General features: G+C 31.6%; 1 protein-coding gene across 1 annotated transcript in view; it reads left to right on the top strand.

Moving 5' to 3' along the window:
- Positions 1-8,294: 8,294 nt before the first annotated feature.
- The window catches only part of LOC133183556 (uncharacterized), a 41,463-nt gene continuing 39,546 nt past the window's right edge, over positions 8,295-10,211 (top strand). Inside the window, exon 1 of the mRNA XM_061318498.1 lies at positions 8,295-8,380. The gene's annotated coding sequence lies outside the window, so the exon portion shown is untranslated. The remainder of the gene's footprint in view (positions 8,381-10,211) is intronic.

The following is a 10,211-nucleotide window of genomic DNA, read 5'->3' as shown; positions in this document are numbered from 1 at the left end:
TTAGATCTAGGGACAGAATGTTCTAATTGCATAAAAATACCACAGAATCAGAACTCTTAAGTGTGCTGTGCAGAGAGGACAAAAAATGAAAGAAATAAAAATATAATAATAAACTATAATCAGTTTGTCCAAATCAAAACGATTGGGGGATCTGGGAGAGAGGGTTGGTGATGAATGAGTTGCTACATATTTCAGAATTCTTTGACAAAAAATAATATCAACAGGGGGATGTGGTCCAAATATATGAGTTCTGAAAATTTCAAGGGGTAGGATCAGCGCTAGCATAAGCAACCTTTCAGAATCGATGAACACATATACACTGCATATCACTTTCTTGATTAGATCTACAGTTAGATACATGGAATATATTGGGGGGGGGATCTCTCGGCGGTTGAGGTTTTAAAGCTAACTAAACAACAAACAAATAGTGTCAATTTTATTGTAAACATTGAAAATTAAAAACGTTCCCTGATCTACTATGCAGTACGTATCAGAACAGTAAATATTTCGGAGACAGTTGAAATGACCTTCAAATCGGATGCAGTACCGATCTAGATAGGTAAAGGTTAAAATTATTCTTCTACTTACTAAAATTTTGTGATTGAAATCTCTCTGAAACATATCTTACATTTTGACAAACGTTTCTGTATAAATTCGTGAGCAAACAAGCCGATTGAAAAGTTTTTCTGTGCGATTTCTGTAACTCGCATCCATGTTGTTTACGTTAGTTTGTCGGAGTCTGCAACCACGTGACTTTCGTTGCCATCGGTGGGCGGAGCGTGGATGCGTGAATGCCATAGTGTAACGTTAAATATTATTATAAAATTGAAGTGATAAACTTCATTTTTCTTTTTCACAGAAAAATTAGCATACGTACTGATATCTGGCCATGTGGCAGCAAGGGGTCTTAATTTTGCTATTACGCATTCGCTTAGGGGTGAATTAAAAAAAAAAGACCACCAAACTGATTTTTTTTGGCAAAATTCAACTACTTATAACATTTTTCACTTATATCATCATATTGTAAATGCATTCTAGTTTAAAATCCTGAAGTGGCAATAGAATAGACAATTGGATTAAAAAGTTTCAGAATTTTTATTAGTAAAATTTCTTTTGAAAAAAGAAAATATCATTACACCTTAAAAGACTTTCTAAAATACATAATCACAAGAAATTATAGTTTTTTATGCTTCAAAGTGGTAAAAGGGGTATAAATTATTAAATCTAGACCTTGAATGAGTATCTTCTCTTGTACATGTAACAAAAAAGTGGCTTTTTGATTGTTATTTTACATTTTTCTTTCAACTCTGGTTTGAAAAGTTTTAATAAGAAAAAAATATGAAGCAATAAAATTCCCCAAAATTCACTTTTTTGTCCGTTCAAATCAATTCTTTAAATCTAAGCCAAAAAGAATTGTTATATACGAGTTCTCTTACGAAAAATACTAGATTTTGAAGTGACCCTATGTTACATTATTGTGTTGCACTCCTGACATCTGATACGTATTTTATTTAACATTGTTTTAAAAATTATAACACACAATAACCCATTCTTACTTTGTAAATCAATTTGTCATGTTGATATTTTTCCTCGTTTACAGCAGGTTTTTCATATTTTGAAGACCTTAAAACATGATTATTTGCAAAGTGTAATATATATAAATTGTATTTAAAATATATCTGAAATGATGAAAACTATTCCCTGAATTGACTGTAAAATTTCTGTAATTTGTTGATAGACATAGTGTTTTGAACATCAAATAGTATCAAGCATTTTTTTCAACTTATTTTTTAGTAAAGATAGTTAAAAAGCATCGGTAATTATGAATCAGTTTTGTTGCACTCCTGACTGCAGTAAAGTTTAAAAAAAAAGTGTGGGCAACATCAAGTGATAATGAAATTGTGCAATACTTATAGTCCAATACTTCATAATTAAAACAGATGAAAGTATTTAAAATTCGCATTTTATCTGGAATTATACCCTATTTTATGCCAAAAAACTAGCTTAAATATATATTTAGAAGATAAAATATAATTTAAAGCATATTTTCCTTGAGAAGACAAACACAGTAACCCACCAGAAAAATTCTACTCATCATTTTTTCTTTATTTTTATTCTTATTGGATGATTTATAATTCTAACATATTTGTTGCACTCCTGACCAAAAGCATTGGGGCCTTTAAAGTAGAATTGTGAAGTGAATATTACATAAGAACTTGTTCTGTTGTTTCAGTGAAGTTGAGGAGGAATTACTTGAATTTTATGACAATGTTTTAGTGTGTTTATTTTTAACGTTCATTAAAAAAATCACAAAATAGATAAAAACACATCTGAATTGATGAAATTGAAAAAGGAAGGATTTTAATAATAAAACTGTCAATAATTTAGCATTAAATTATACAAAAAGATCATTATTAATTAATGAATACTTCTAAGCATGAATAGAAGTCTTTTCGTCACACAACTTGAATCTTTAAAAAAATGTGTTGCACTCCTGACCATAGAAAAATATGGATCTGAAACACAGACAGATCCTGTAATTGATAAATCTATTTGGTAAAAATGTTCTTTGTGTCTTTATTTTCCAAAATAAAAATCAGAAAATCATATAATGATAACAGTTTTTTCATGCTTGGGAGCAAAACATCAAATGACATTTTTGGGTATGCACATATACTTGACTCTCATTAATGCTGCTTGTGATTCATATAACATTTTTAAGTTTTAAAATGTATATCAGTTATTATTTTACACTTCCAAAATTCTTTTTTGTCTTAATTTTCTATCAGAATTTTGCAATTGATGTTTTTTTGGCAACACTACATTTTTTCTGTTGCACTCCTGACATGGTATAACATTTTTTAAACATCAGCCGTGACTACAACCTGATTAGACAAAAGTTATGACAGTCCACATTTAAAGCTCAATACTTTGAATATTATCAGGAAAATCTTTATTTTCAACATGAAGCATTATTTTTTATTTCACAGATCTCCAAAAAATATTGAAATTTCAAAATGTCACAAAAAGGTGTTGCACTCCTGACAATTTTAGCATCATTTTTGGGCATAACTTTTTTGTTAATTGAGACACTATCTAAAGACATATGCTGAGACATAGAAATCTGTTTTCATTGCCTGTATTTTTAGTGTGGGTTGATAAATATGCGTTTGGTCATTTTTTTTAATTCACCCTTAGCGTTCACACGGAATCAATTCAAAGTAATTTGATTCTCAGTAAATTAATTCGAATTAAATTTATTTAAGGAATATTTTTAAGTTTTGAGTGAGTTATTGGTGTTTAATTTAATTTTGGTTGTAACGCGTCATTTGATTGGATAAAAAAATTAGAATGTAGCGTATAACCTGGGTTGCCTACGTCACAATGACTTACGTCAAAAACGTATTAATCCGCTTGACGTTACATTTAATATACGTACAATTTGAAGGCATTTTTGAAGGAGAAATTGTCTTATCTTTTACACTTAATGATGGAAAATTAAATTATAAGGAATGAATTTAATAGCTATCTAAGTTATACTGGTCTGGGTTGGAACAGCTTACGCTTTTTTATAAACCGCTTCGCGGTTTATAAAGCGTAAACTGCCCCAACCCAGATTATACCAGTATATCTTGGGTAGCTATTTAATTCATTCCTTAAATATTTACATTTGCTGTATATTTCTACTAAGCCAACTGTGAAATTGATTTGAAAGTCATTTTTGTGTATACTCACGCGTAGAAATATACACGATGAAACTCGCGCTAAAGTGACGTCACAATGAGGCTACAGAGACGTTAATAAAAATGTAACGATATAGGGCAGCAAGAAATTTAAATATTGAGTATATCATTGGTTCTTTTTAACTTGTAAAATGTAAATATAAGGAATGTTTTTAAGTTTTGTGTGATTTATTGGTGTGTAAATCACACAGACTTGTCACGTAGGCATATTTCATGAAGCGCGCTAGCTTCATAAAAATATGCCTATATTGTACGTGCAAGTCTGTGTGATTTACACACCAATAATTCATACAAAATTTAAAAATATTTCTTATATTTACATTTTACATGTTTAAAAGCACCAAAAATATACTCAATGTTTGAATTATTCGCTGCCCTATATCGGTACATTTTTATTAACGTCTCTGTAGCCTCATTGTGACGTAACTTTAGCGCAAGTTTCTCCGTGCATATGTCTACGCGTGAGTATACACGAAAATGGCATTCAAATCAATTTCACAGTTGGCTTGGTAGAAAAACACAGCAAATGTAAATATTTCGAATTAATTCGCTTTTTTTTTTTCGAATCTACTTACTGTGTGTATTCTCGTGATGGAGTGCTCCATTCCACTTCTAAAATTATAACGTGCCCATGTCGTTACTATAGGCTACGTTAATTAACAGAGACTAAACAGAGACTGAAAAAAACAAGGTTAGTATTATGGTCACTCTCTAATCCGCCATGTAATTGAACACGTCATGCTGATTTAGCCAAGCGTGAGCGCTTCTTGCCTGCTGTTATTTACACTATATTATTATTATTATTACTATTATTATCGCCCACCTGAAAGGCCGATAACTTTAAATCTATTGATCCTCTCAGACAGGTTAAAAAAAAAATGAATTTTACAAGAACGTCTCCAGTTAAAAGTAGAGTTCTAGACATAGCTGCTTTTAAAGACAAACCTTAGAGCAAGTATCTATTTATAATGGCAAACATACTATTATATATTTATCGAACTAATTAATGACAGGGGTGTGTTGAAGGCACTCATGACTGTAGGAAGCACGTGACCTGTGTGCATAGGGCGTTGCTAAAACGCGGAACGGAAAATGGAACGGAACGGAAAGCGGAAAATCTATTTACTTGGCATAAGTATAAATCAGGCAGTATTTTTTTTTTTATATAATAGCTCATATCTAATTAAAATTATTAATACGATGTGATTTATTGATGTTTTTATTTTTCAGAACCGGCATATATACATTGTACATGCGATGGCTAATAAAATATAGGATGAATTAAAAAATAATGACCGGCAAATTAAAGTTTTTTACTCAAGCCCTAGAGGGACTAGAGTTATCTAAAACGATGATAGGTTATCGATTTACTACGGAAGCCGGTTGGTGCCAGGTAGAAAAAATATTTTATCTGGCGACTATTTATGTGGCGGCCGCCAGATAATTATTTGGCGGCCGCCAAATAAAATATTTCTCTACCTGGCACCTACCGGCTTCCGTAATTTACCCAGCTTACAAAACACGAAAATATATCATTTGTGTAAATAAAACATTTCTAGATACAAAAATGAAGCTTATCTGAAAAATGTCTGTATATTCAAAGATATCGGAATATATTCTATGAAGAATAAATAATGAGTGATGCTTCGCAGCCGCAACAGTGTCTATTCAAAGAAAAACATTTCTAGATACAAAAATGAAGCTTATTTGAAAAATATCTGTTTATTTAAAGATATCGGAATATATTCTATAAAGAATGAATAATGAGTGATACTCCACAGCCGCAACAGTTTCTATTCAAAGAAAAACATTTCTAGATACAAAAATGAAGCTTATCTGAAAAATGTCTGTATATTCAAAGATATCGGATTATATTCTATGACGAATGAATAATGAGTGATGCTCCGCAGCCGCAATGGTTTCGTTTTCCTTGCATTAATTTTAACTTTAAAATCGTATATCAGATATTATTTTACACTTTGAAAATTCTTCTTTTGACTAAATTTTCAAGGAGATTTTTAAAATCAGTGTTTCTTTTGTTGTTGTTGTTGCTTTTTTTTTTGCAACACTACATTTGTTATGATGCATTCCTGACATCGAATAAATTATTTTCAGCGTCAGCCACGACCATAATTTAGTCAAACAAAAGTTACTACAATCAACATTTAAAACTCAATACATTGAATATTATTAAGAAAGTATTAATTTCCAATATAAAGTCTTAAACTATTATTATTTATTTCACAGATATTAAAAAAAAACGTGTTGCACTCATGACATTCTAGCATCATTTTTTGGCATCACTTTTTTTTTGTCCTGAAATATCAATGAGATATTTGACACGTATTTAGCCAATATCAAGAGACATATGCTGAGTTAAAGAAATTTATTCTAATTACCTGGATCCGCGCATACAGAAATCTAAATACCTCACATCGCGTGTCCAAATCTGATTTTGAAAAAATGAAACTATTGCCCGTATTCATACCTATGGCTCAGGTAAGCTAGGTTTATTAAGTAAGCCAGAGTCAAGTAAACTGGGTTTAAATCCCACTTGAGCTGAGCTCACGTAAACCTCACTTGTGTTTCACACTGAAAATAAAACTGGTTTTACCTAAACTGCAGACAATCTCTTGTTTTGACAGCATTTGGTATAATATTAACCAGAGAAAGAAACGAAGACACAGGAAAATGAAAAGACAACATATATCTTCATAGAAAATCTTTCATTCCTTCATGGAAAATGTTTTACTAGGAGCGACCTCCTATTTTGAGAAGAGACAATGTTCTCACCATTACTATCAATAAATTAATTAATTCAATATAACAAAGACCTCCACTTACTCTATAATTAAATTTTCTAAGCGAGCAAAAGACACAATTCAGATTCAGGAATTTTTCTCCTTTAGGGGCACGGGCATACCCACTCAAAAAAAAAAGAAACATCTTCCAAATAAAATTCATTATTTTTTTTAAAGGAATAAAAAGCACCAATACTTATTTGGTCACTTTCATTCTACTTGTACACGTATGCATGGGTTCAAATCTCCCCCCCCCCCACCCCACACACACACACAACTTGCCTTTGCAATTATACACAATAGGGTGCGAAGTTGCAAATCGGAGACAATGTAAAATCACCTTTAAATTTCCACCTGGGAATGGCATTGAACATTGATGTAACACACTTCAGCATGTCCATAATAAGCAGAATAGCATTTTTGCATTAGAGAATTTGTGCAAGATCATCAATCTGTCACAGATAATTTTCGGTTGTCTTCTATCTTTTTCCAATGAGATCCAGCCTCTTCATCTAATCTTTGCAGTCCTCCAGTGTTAGAAGAACAATAAATCAACATTTAAACCTACCCTAGACCAGGTTTAGGCTCAGCTTAATTTGTGAGCTTAGCTCACTTCTGAGAAACAGGTATGAAACGGATTTAAAAAATGTAAGCTGTTCTTAGTGGTAAACCTGGTTTAAACACAGGTGTGAATACGGGCATTTGTGACGAAGTTTCAAATAATTCAAATTTTTTTTGTAGAGGCTCATGTATGATAATTATACCCCGAGGAGTATGTTTACCTATATCAACAAATCAGTTGAGGATTTAGTGAGTTGTTTTCAAATTATTAAACATAGTACCGATAAGCGGATAACGCTAACGCGCCTCGGACAGTCTAATATCTAACATAATGGACATGTTTTATATCGATAAATAAGTGCACTAACTGTGTTAAGTCTTATTTATTATTATTTTTAATATATAATTCGCATATAACCATTACATATTGGAGGATACATAATCTTTTCAAACTGTATATTTTAATTATTTTTCAATAAGTAAGCGTGAAATAAATTTCTTGATCTTAATCACCTTCTGCTTGAAAAACCAGTCGTTTTAATGAGAAAAGAATCACTATATACAGGATCATTAATCTACCAATCATGCTTATTTCTGATTTTGCATCTTACCTATATTTTCAAGATAAGTGACATGTTATGTTTTAATGCAGGTAAATTCATATGTAACTTAAAGTTTAACCTGAAGCAGCTTGCATAGATGATGCATTTAGGGGGCAAACTGATCCAGACTGACTTCTGGTGAATTTTTAAATAAGAAGTTGAAACATTATAAAAATAAAGTTTCATTTATATTTTATTATATATTGGTTTGATGAGACACTTTATCTCGCTTATAGATTTCATCCGTTGAGTTGATTATCTATGTTTATTAATCTAGAATGTCGAAGGATTTTGAAAAATTAATCATCAAATTAAGAGAGTATAAGAATTAGTTACTGTGGAATCATTTTTATTCGGGGGTGGGGGGGGGGGGGTCAATTGTTCGTGGGGAAGCAAAATTTTGTCGATTCGTGGGGACGTAAGAGCGTGGGTAACTCGTATACAGATGTATAAATGGGGAAGTAAATTCGTGGATAAGAGTGACCCACGAACATTGGTCCCCCACAAACACTGATGATTCCACAGTAATTGTATAAATATACATTATGTTTACAAGAAATGCTTTTAATCTTATGTTTTATTTTACTTGCAGTTTTGTTTGTCGAATCATTAACTCTGCCAGGTTCGCCTGCCTGTTCCAAGCCAGGAGAAAAGAGGAGGATGTATAACATAAGTAAGGTTTAAATTTCCAATATATATATTGTACAGTGAGACCTCTTCAAGAATGAGTCTTCCCTCGGAAGTAATGCTCTAAAGTGAGACTTCTCCAGGAAGCCCTGTTCTAGAGTGAGACTTCCCTCTGGGGGAAATCTGACTTCAGAAAAGGAGAACCCTTCAGGAAGTCACAGTCTAGAGCCACACTTTTCTAGGAGAAGACATAGTCCACCACTAGTTGTTGAGTCCGACTCCCCCATAGTAAGCCCCCCCCCCCCCTCAGTTTCAATCTTGCTTTCACTACTGCTACAATTACTTTATAGAGAATGTTGATATACCAAAACTTTATACAGTTCTACATCAAACCAATTTTGAACAGATTACTGATTAAACAGAAGGGAAAAAATCATTAGATGTGACAAGTAATTTCTTATTAAGGATTTTGCATTTTTCAAAGGGGGAGTTTCGATAAGGCTGTTTTTCGGCCCCTCAAGAAATGTAATGAAATTGTGATATGTTGTAGATATAAGTGTTATCTTCCTAAAATTATGAAAAAAATTTATACTGCACATTTTCTGGTCACGTGATAATTAAAAATTTAAGTATACCCTCTTCCCTATATTTTTGGAGGGGTCATATTTAAAGGGGGTAATGGAGTTTATTTAACGTCAAAATCATAAATGAAATATTACAAATGTGAATAAAGGCATCAAATAACCAATTTCAATATTTTTCTTTACAGAAAATTAATGATATTTATTTTATTTGAATGCGTTTTAAGGTGCAAGATTTTTCTCGTGTTTTAATTGTAACTCTTCTTTCAAAGAGGATCAATGTAACATATAAAACGTATATGAATAATAAAGACAGGAATTTTCAAAACATGAATTAATCGACAGTTTATACTTAGACTTAATAATCAATATATAACATTTTCCCGTACGTAGAAAAGCAAGTGTAAAGATATATAGACAAGAGATAGATAATCTTAAACTGCCATTGACAGGTGTTTGACACTGTTTGCAACACATTTTTGTCAACTAAAGTTATTGTGCTAAATATAGTATTAAAAATGTACCGTAATATCATTAAATTGAATTTAAAAAAAAAATCTTGAAATTAGTAGATTTCGGAATTCGGTACGATTAAAAAATGCAGCTATTTATACTTTTAAAGTATATTTTAAAAAATCATAGTCTGCAATGTACATTGTATTTAATAATACCAAGCGTATTACTACCAGTCAAAATATTTTATCAAGACAGTAATTATTAGTCCCATACCGGTGAAGCCGGAGGATTCTATAGGTTTCCTCATCGTCTGTCCGCCTGTTTGTCCGTTCGTCCCTCTGTCTATCTGTCAGTCTGTTCCACTTGGTTTTTCGCACTTTTCTCTAAACTCTTGCAGATATTGAGCTGGCTTTGGTATTTATAGTGTATCCTGATGAGAAACAGTTTGGAATTCGAGTGTGAAATTCTGCTTCATTGATTTTTGACGGAATATTTATTTATAAATTTAAAAAAAGTGGGTTTTTTTGTTTTGTTTTGTTTTTTCTAAAAAAAAAAAATCGCATACATTAAGCTGATTTTTGTTTTGGTATATGTGCTGAACTTGAGTTATAGATCAAGTTTGCATTTTCTTCCGCTTCAATGATTTTTCAAATAGGGCATTTTCAATTTTTAATGGAAACCAGGTTATACTTGGTGTGCCGATAGTGGACTATTATTGCTAATGCTTACAGAATGCGTGAATAAATAGCCAAATGATAAAAAAACTAAAATACATTGAGTGCATGTCTTCTATTCATTCTTAAACTTAAAAGTATTTACGCACATAAAGAGGTTATGTTT

The sequence above is a fragment of the Saccostrea echinata genome, unplaced genomic scaffold, assembly GCF_033153115.1.
Source record: "Saccostrea echinata isolate AGI-Se365-2 ecotype Australia unplaced genomic scaffold, CSIRO_AGI_Sech_v1 ptg000009l, whole genome shotgun sequence".
Classification (NCBI taxonomy): domain Eukaryota; kingdom Metazoa; phylum Mollusca; class Bivalvia; order Ostreida; family Ostreidae; genus Saccostrea; species Saccostrea echinata.
This window is presented reverse-complemented; position numbering and strand designations above follow the sequence as displayed.